The sequence below is a fragment of the Emydura macquarii genome, unplaced genomic scaffold (assembly GCF_026122565.2).
Source record: "Emydura macquarii macquarii isolate MOO-44397 ecotype Brisbane River unplaced genomic scaffold, CSIRO-AGI_Emac_v2 contig_1451, whole genome shotgun sequence".
Classification (NCBI taxonomy): domain Eukaryota; kingdom Metazoa; phylum Chordata; order Testudines; family Chelidae; genus Emydura; species Emydura macquarii.
This window is the reverse complement of record NW_027131588.1, coordinates 25,063,179-25,070,910: the sequence shown is the minus strand read 5'-3', so window position 1 is coordinate 25,070,910 and position 7,732 is coordinate 25,063,179. Positions and strand designations below refer to the sequence as shown.

The window sequence follows — 7,732 nt, the reverse complement described above, 5'->3', positions numbered from 1 at the left end:
CTAGAACTTACATTTACCAGATACATCAGCAAATGCAGCAATTTCCAAAGCAGAAATAAATTCCTGGGACATAGCAGGTCAAATTTTTGAAGGCGACTAGTGATTTTGTGTACCCAGATTAAGAACACCTTAAAGGCACCTGGTTTTCAAAAAGGGCCAAGCTCCTGCGTTCTGAAAACGAGGCACTTTTCAGCTGCCTGGAGTTGCGCATTTACAAATTGAGGCATCCAAAATCCCTTGAAAAAACCTACACCAGTCTCACTAAGGAACGAGTGAAGGACTACATACCATTTTGGCAACCAGCAGCGCAGTACATTTGTAAGGCTTCAGAGAGTGAAACTCAACTATTCCAGTTCAGGTACCCATAATTGGATGGAACGGCTGACACATTCATACAGGAACATCAGTGTTTTACATGCCCTGATCCGGGCAGAGATCCAGATGTACGTCTTCTAGTGTTTGAAAGACCATTGACAGAAGAGACAAAAGGTGCTGTGACCAGACAACCAGGCCTCCACTGGGGGGTGGGGGGTTAATTTTTTTTGTCTCTTTTTTTAATCACATGTGCATGGGATCACTACAGGTTGATAACTGACACCAGTGATGGCCACAGCTGCACAGCCACACTCCTGCCAGAGGGGAGGTACAGGCAGAACAGAAGATATTTATGAGCAGATGATAGCAGCACCCTGTATCTCAGCAGCCCCCGAAACAACCACTTGAAGAGCAGGCAACATCACTGCATCTTGCTCTTGGAGTCAGAAGCTTGGAACTTTCAGCCCCCGTCACCTATGGGCACCAGATGTGTGACAACCTGCAGGAAGCAAAGTGGGCAAAAGGTGCTTATGCCAGGAAGAGAAATGCCATGCTAGTGATTTCTGAGCATCACAGATAAGTATCAATAGAGACCAAGGGTTTGATTTTCATTTACACTACGGCTCCTTTATGCTTCTCTGAGAGTATAAAGGGGGCTGCTGAAAGTGAGTATAAACTACATCTCCATTGAGTTTAAGGCCCCTTTACACAGCTAGCGTGAGACCAGAGGCCTTAAACACAGACATGAGAATCAACACCCAGCTCTGTAATAGATTTGCATGCTTCATGCCTGGAGATTAAGGCTCTGAGTGTGGATAGGGGGTGGCAGGGATGATCTCAGGGCAATAGGAGCGTGTTTTGCATTCTCACTGTCCGTATAAATGTATACATTTGACCAGCATCAAAAGTGCTCCTTTCTCACAGACAGGGGATTGCCGATGCAAGCTGGCTATTGTTTGAACCCCTCGGTGGTGTCTGCCACCGATCCTTTCTGAACATCAGCAACTGGAACCTATGCGCAGGAAGTGACCCTGGAAGCTACCTCACCTTGAGACAACACCCCAGTAGACTCTGCCTACTCCCCCACCCAGCACCTGGAGTTTAGATCCAAGTAAATGATATGGAATGGGGAAAGGGGAATCCTTGCGGCCCCCTACTCCTCTGCACTAGGGCTAATCACAATCCAGCCTTTAGTACCCATCCTTCTAAAAACTAAGGACCTGAGCCAAGAGGCCCTCAGATAAATGGACAGACCGGCATAAAGAAGTCAGTGTGAGTTGGATGGGCCCTAACAGCGTCACCTGGATCACATGCACACAGATCCCTTTTTATAAACAAGGACACAGGATACATTTTTAAAGAGATAAAATTCTCTGAAAACTTAAAAAAAAACAAAAAACCGCTAGTTTTTGGAATTTTCCAGATTTTTAAATGATCCTAAACTTCTCCCTCAGAAAATAGTGGGTACTTGCTTTTTCTCACATATTTACTCTCTGAACTTAATTTCTATTTTAGGCACGATTTCTCTTCTCTTAACTAATTGCTCCCAATTTACATCCGACACTTCCTGATAAATTTTGTTAGACTTGTCTGCCACATCTGCACCATATACAAAATTATCCATAATGCTACAGTATGAACTTTGCCAGATGGGTGTTATTTAGATGTATTTATTTAACATTTTCTACATTAGACTGAGGCAAATGCAATTTAGCTTTGAGTATGCTATGTTTGGCACGTTGTTATTAAGAAGCAAATTTAAATTTAAAATAGAAAACTCAACACTGTACTTTATATCTGTCTATGACAATATTTTCAAAAGAGCGTGTGTGTGTGATAGAATGTGCATCATTCACTGAGATATATTTTACATCAATAAACAGATTCATAGATTTAAATGCTAGAAGGGACCTAATACTATGATAATTTAGTCTGATCTCCTGCATAACACAGGCCATAGTATTTCACAGCACTGAACCTTGCATCAGGCCCATTACTTTTGACTGAACTACAGTGTATCTTTTAGAGGCATCCAATATCTATTTGAAAACTCCAGGTGATAAAGAATCCACCACCCTGAATAATGTAAGTGTGTGTAAGGATGCAGTGATCTGGAGAGACAAACATTAAAGTAATATATAGAGACACTTTTGGAGTTAAGGGTTATGAATGCAAAAAGGAATCATAGAATCATAGAATATTAGAGTTGGAAGGGACCTCAGGAGGTCATCTAGTCCAACCCCCTGCTCAAAGCAGGACTAACCTCAGCTATATCATCCCAGCCAGGGCTTTGTCAAGCCTCAGCTTAAAAACCTCTAAAGATGGAGATTCCACCACCTCCCTAGGTAACCCATTCCAGTGCTTCACCACCCTCCTAGTGAAAAACTTTTTCCTAATGTCCAACCTAGACCTCCCCAACTGCAACTTGAGACCGTTGCTCCTTGTTCTGTCATCTGCCACCACTGAGAACAGCCTAGCCCCATCCTGCCTGGAACCCCCTTTCAGGTAGTTAAAGGCTGCTATCAAAATCCCCCCTCACTCTTCTCTTCTGCAGACTAAACAAGCTTAGTTCCCTCAGCCTCTCCTCATAAGTCCTGTGCTCCAGCCCCCTAATCATTTTTGTTGCCCTCCGCTGTACTCTCTCCAACTTGTCTACATCCTTTTTGTAGTGGGGGGCCCAAAACTGGACACAATACTCTAAATGTGGCCTCACCAGTGCCAAATAGAGGGGAATAATCACTTCCCGTGACCTGCTGGCAATGCTCCTCCTAATGCAGCCCAATATGCCATTAGCCTTCTTGACAACCAGGGCACACTGCTGACTCATATCCAGCTTTTTATCCACTGTTACTCTGAGGTCCTTTTCTGCAGAACTGCTGCCTAGCTCGTTGGTCCCCAGTCTATAGCTGTGCATGGGATTCTTCCGTCCTAAGTGCAGGACTCTGCACTTTTCTTTGTTGAACCTCATTAGATTTTTTTTGGCCCAATCCTCCGTTTGTTTGCTTTTTTCCAGTCCTCAGGGACCTCCCCATTCTGTGCCACCCAGTGAAGCAGTCTGGGAGCTGATCTTGTCTGTTAACCTACACTCAGATTTGCGTTCACTATCACCTACATTTTGAATAGGTTTGAGTGTCCACTGAGAGCAAATGCCTCTGGTTTTGTTGCCAATTGTCTACACTCTGCTGCTGACCTCTGGGTCTCTCAGAGAGCCACTCTCTTTGCTTCACATCTTTTTTTTTTTTAATTTTGCCTTTGTTGTTCACTAGATTAGTTTTCCTTACTTACCCCCCTCATTGTCACGTGGCCTCCTGCCCATACTGCTGCTCAAAGTAACACTATATGTGGCCATTTTCATCACCAAATTAAAGCACACTCTTAAAGCAGAAGCATCCATCAGAATTAAGAATGTTCTTGCGTATATATATATGGATATCTTTGATTTACTGGAAAGACAAACATTTCTATTTTTTCCACTGGTGCAGCAGCACTTGCATTTTTATATCAGACACCTACTGATTATGTATAAAAATAAATAAAACACTTATTTATCAATATCTTGTGTTCTGAGGAAGAAAAATCACATGCTTTTAGCCTCTGAAGTCCTGTCTATATAATCTGTCTATATAATCAACAGACATATTTGCTATAGGAAACTACAGACTGACTAGCTCACATATGAAGTATCTTATGTGATTACCATTAAGTGTAATTTAGTAATTAATACCAATACTCCTTTGCTGAGCAGTAGAGGATGCCAGAGATCGGCAGGCTGGTTTTGGAGGGGGGAAAAAAAATGTCAGCCCCATGGAGCAGGCCTCGCTTAACCAATGTGCACTGGATGCACTTGCTCCGGCCCCTGACCACCTGACCAGTTTTTAACCGGCCTCGCCGATTTTTCTCCTGCATTGCTGGCTGCAATGTGCCAGAGTTTTCAACTTGTAACCTACACAAATGGCAAATGGCAACCGCTGTTGTATAAGTGCATGGGGGCGCCAGCAGCTGCTCCACCACGGCGTGAAGGTTGCATGGCCGCTGGGAGTGCTCCCAGCACAGCAGCTGGGTCCTGTTCCATCTGCCAGGCCTTCCCCGTGCTGACGTGGCAGCTGAGGCACCTGCTCCTCTCAGCAGTGGAAATCAGGGTGGACCAGGCTCACCAGCAGGAAGGGAGAAAGAGCAGGGGCTCCTAGGAGAGGGTGGGTGTAGTGCCTTGTAGGCCAGGTGGGGGAGGATGCCTGAAAGGGGAAGAGTAGGGTCAGGCTGGTGGGAGAGGCAGTGGTCAGTTTTTCTGCCTCTCGGAGGTGACAACCTTACTTCTTTCCCAGGCAGGTTTGGTCCGGCTGCCCCCCTCATCATGGCCCACAGTATGGGTGGGTGGTCCACACTTCAGTGAGTGGCACTGCAACCTGGCACACAGGGTCACTTTGGTGCACAAGGCAGATGCACAGACAGCTTTTGCACCCTAGGCACCTTCGTCTTGTCTTGGCACTCTCCCGGGTGCCATGGCAATCGGACCATGTCACAACAGGGGGACTCCTGGGGAGGGGTCCTGTTTCTCAGGTCCCTTTTCAAGGTTCTGTTTGTCTTTGGCTCATTCTACCCCTTTCCTGGGCTTGGTGACAGTCTTGAGCTGTGCTGTCCTCTTTGGGGTCTTGGCAGCTGGCCATCATGGCACCCTTCGGCCACCCTTCGGCCCAAGGAAAAGGGCCAACGTTCCTGCTTGCTTGGCTGCTGAAGCTCAAATCAGTGTGCCAGAGTCAGTCCCTTATTTGTAGTGAACTGGATCCAGCGGGTGTCCCGAGCCTGCTGAGACGCAGTCCCCCTTTCCCTAAGGAGCTGTTAAAGCTTCTCTTAGCTCTCCGGGGGTTCAAAAGGCAGGAAAGCTCCTCTGGCTCAGAACACTCAGCTGTGGAATGCACTGAGGTACTTGCTCTTTTCTGCTCTCCATGGTCTCCAGCTAGTCCTGCTTTAATCAGGAACCCTCCCCCTCTGACTGGGGAGCCAGCTGGGCACAGCTGAGTCACATTACATACATACACCCAAGCAATTAGCCTACTTAGCAAATGTTTCCCAGAGCAAAAAGAGAGAGAGAAAGAGAGCGAGAGAGCGCGCGAGCGAGCAAGAGAGAGGGTATTAGATTTTTTAAAATCAAGTTGTCATGCATATTTAAATTAAATATTCTAGATCTATTAATATATTTCATTAGATTTTTTTTAAAAAAAGACTTCTCTTTAATCAATAAGTGGAGATGTTCTCATATTTACAGACTGCACATCACATGCTCTGTCTAAGGAAAGGGGGTGGAGGGGCACAATTTCCATAGAGCATCAGGAATCCGTCCCGGATGTGCAGTCAGTATTTTCTGTCTGTAACTGGTTTTATTCACATACCAGTCCTCTGGCAGACACAGATGGAATGCAGCCAATCCAGTCTTTCAGAACCCACCGCCCAAACATCAATGCCAGGTTCCCACAGAGCAACTCTATAGCCAGAGTCAACTCTAGTGAGAGAGATGACGGCAGAGAAAACTCTCCTGCAGTTACTTTTCAGGGAAGTTGTTGTACCAAAAAGGTAACAACAAGGACAGGTACATCGCTCCCTTGCTAAGAAAAAGAATGCAAGTCTCCTTGTAACAGCACCACCTGTTACACTCCTTTCACAACAATATATTCTCAAACTTAGTGGGTCATGACATTTTCCCAGAGTCTTGCATCACTGTGCAGCTCCCCAGCATACCACTTTACACATGCGTTTGGACTAGTCCGTGGAATGTCTAAGACTAAGGGCAAGATCCTCTCAGTTGTGCCAAGATTGCTTCTGGCTTTACCTTTGCAGCTTCCTGATCCTGTGGATTACAAGAACCAAACTGGTCACTGGTGCAACTCAAAGCAGCCTCAGAGCTGGTCTAAACTGCGCCAAACTACAAGTAGACCAAGGACCTCTTCTGGTAGCCAGGCAACACCGGAACACAAAATATGCTCCAGTCTTGCCCCGTTCCCTTAGCCGTGCATCCGACATCGGGGCCAGCAGGCAGGCACATAGTTGGTAGAGCCTGTATCAGTGACAATAGAAAGAGTTCACTGAGCTTTGTTCTAGTACGGCAATCTAGCAGGTCCTGCACTATGTACGTTGCATGATGTGCACATGATCTGAGCCATGGACTGTGTTGGACAAGGGATGTTGCAAAGGACAGGACAACTATGGAGCCTATGGCGCTGAATAGCAGAGAGCACAGAGAGCAGAGCGGCTGCTTGGCGATATTGCCTTGAGGCCCAGACAAACGGAACGTTTCACACGGAGACAGACTGAAGCTGAGGCAGTGCCTTGGGCAGAAGAAACATAGGGCTTAGCCTCGGTGCTCCCTGGTGTGAGACAAACAGGATCTTGGCCATATGCAGTCCTGGGAATGATTTTCTCCAGAGTGGGTGCACAACTTGTAAACAAACCAGCTCTTCACGTGAGGCCTGTGGAAATAGGGTCCATGCACATGTCCATGACAGGTGTGTACCCTCAGGTGCGATGCTGTCACACTGCCTGCCAGCAGAGGGTGAGAGCGTGAACCGACCTGCAGCAGAGGCACCACAGAACTATGTGAGCAGAGGGCTTAGAGCACAGCTTGCACGGTCATCACGGCTGTTGCTCTGAGAGCACTCGTGATGGCCCCTGCCCGAGTCTTACACCCCGGCGGTGCAGTGACATGGCCGAATGCCAGCGCTCCACTCTGCAGGTCACAGCATCGGCCATGCAGCACACCTGAGAACGCACAGGCACCACAGAGCTCGGAATCACCGAGCTGACAAAATTCATGATACATCTGTAATAAATTAGTCACATTTTTCCATTATTTGCCTGACTTTCAGAGCTGGAGGAATAATTTGTGGTTTTATGAATCTCCCCATACTTTAAAAGGTAGATCAGTGAATAATTTTCAGTTGTTTCCCAATTCTAATATGAAATAACACTGGACCCAATATCCCACACGGTCCTCAGCATTAGCCTTTCTCCACTCCCCAGCAGCTTTGTTTCTTATCTCTTTATCCGTTTCCATAGAAACGGCCGTCGAGAATCAGACCTGAAGTCCATCTAATGCAATATCCTGCCTCTGCCAGTGGCCAACGCCAGGCATTTCATTAGCCACAAGACAGCCCAAACTGGAGAATGGAATTATTTGCCCATCGCACAAGTCTTTACCCCCTGGAACACAGACCCCTCTTTATTCCATGTGGAACATAGGGCCTTCACAAATGACTTCCCTCTTTGACGAACTCTTGTGGCAGTCTTACCTTTCAATTCAGCTTCAGTTGTGTGTTTCCATCTTGTCCTTGGTCAACCTCTTCACTGCTGACCCTGAGGATTCCTGTCCTGTTCTGGTCTTTCCTCCATGTGTATTCTGGCCAACTCCATTTTCATTCCATAATGT

General features: G+C 46.5%; 1 long non-coding RNA gene across 2 annotated transcripts in view; it reads right to left on the bottom strand.

The window, feature by feature from the left end:
* Positions 1 to 479: 479 nt before the first annotated feature.
* LOC137156594 (uncharacterized) overlaps positions 480 to 7,732 on the bottom strand; it is a 66,996-nt gene continuing 59,743 nt past the window's right edge. Inside the window, exon 5 of one of the 2 annotated variants that reach the window (XR_010920838.1) lies at positions 480 to 814. This is a non-coding gene — a long non-coding RNA (uncharacterized lncRNA). The remainder of the gene's footprint in view (positions 815 to 7,732) is intronic. The other variant, XR_010920839.1, reaches the window with a different exon arrangement.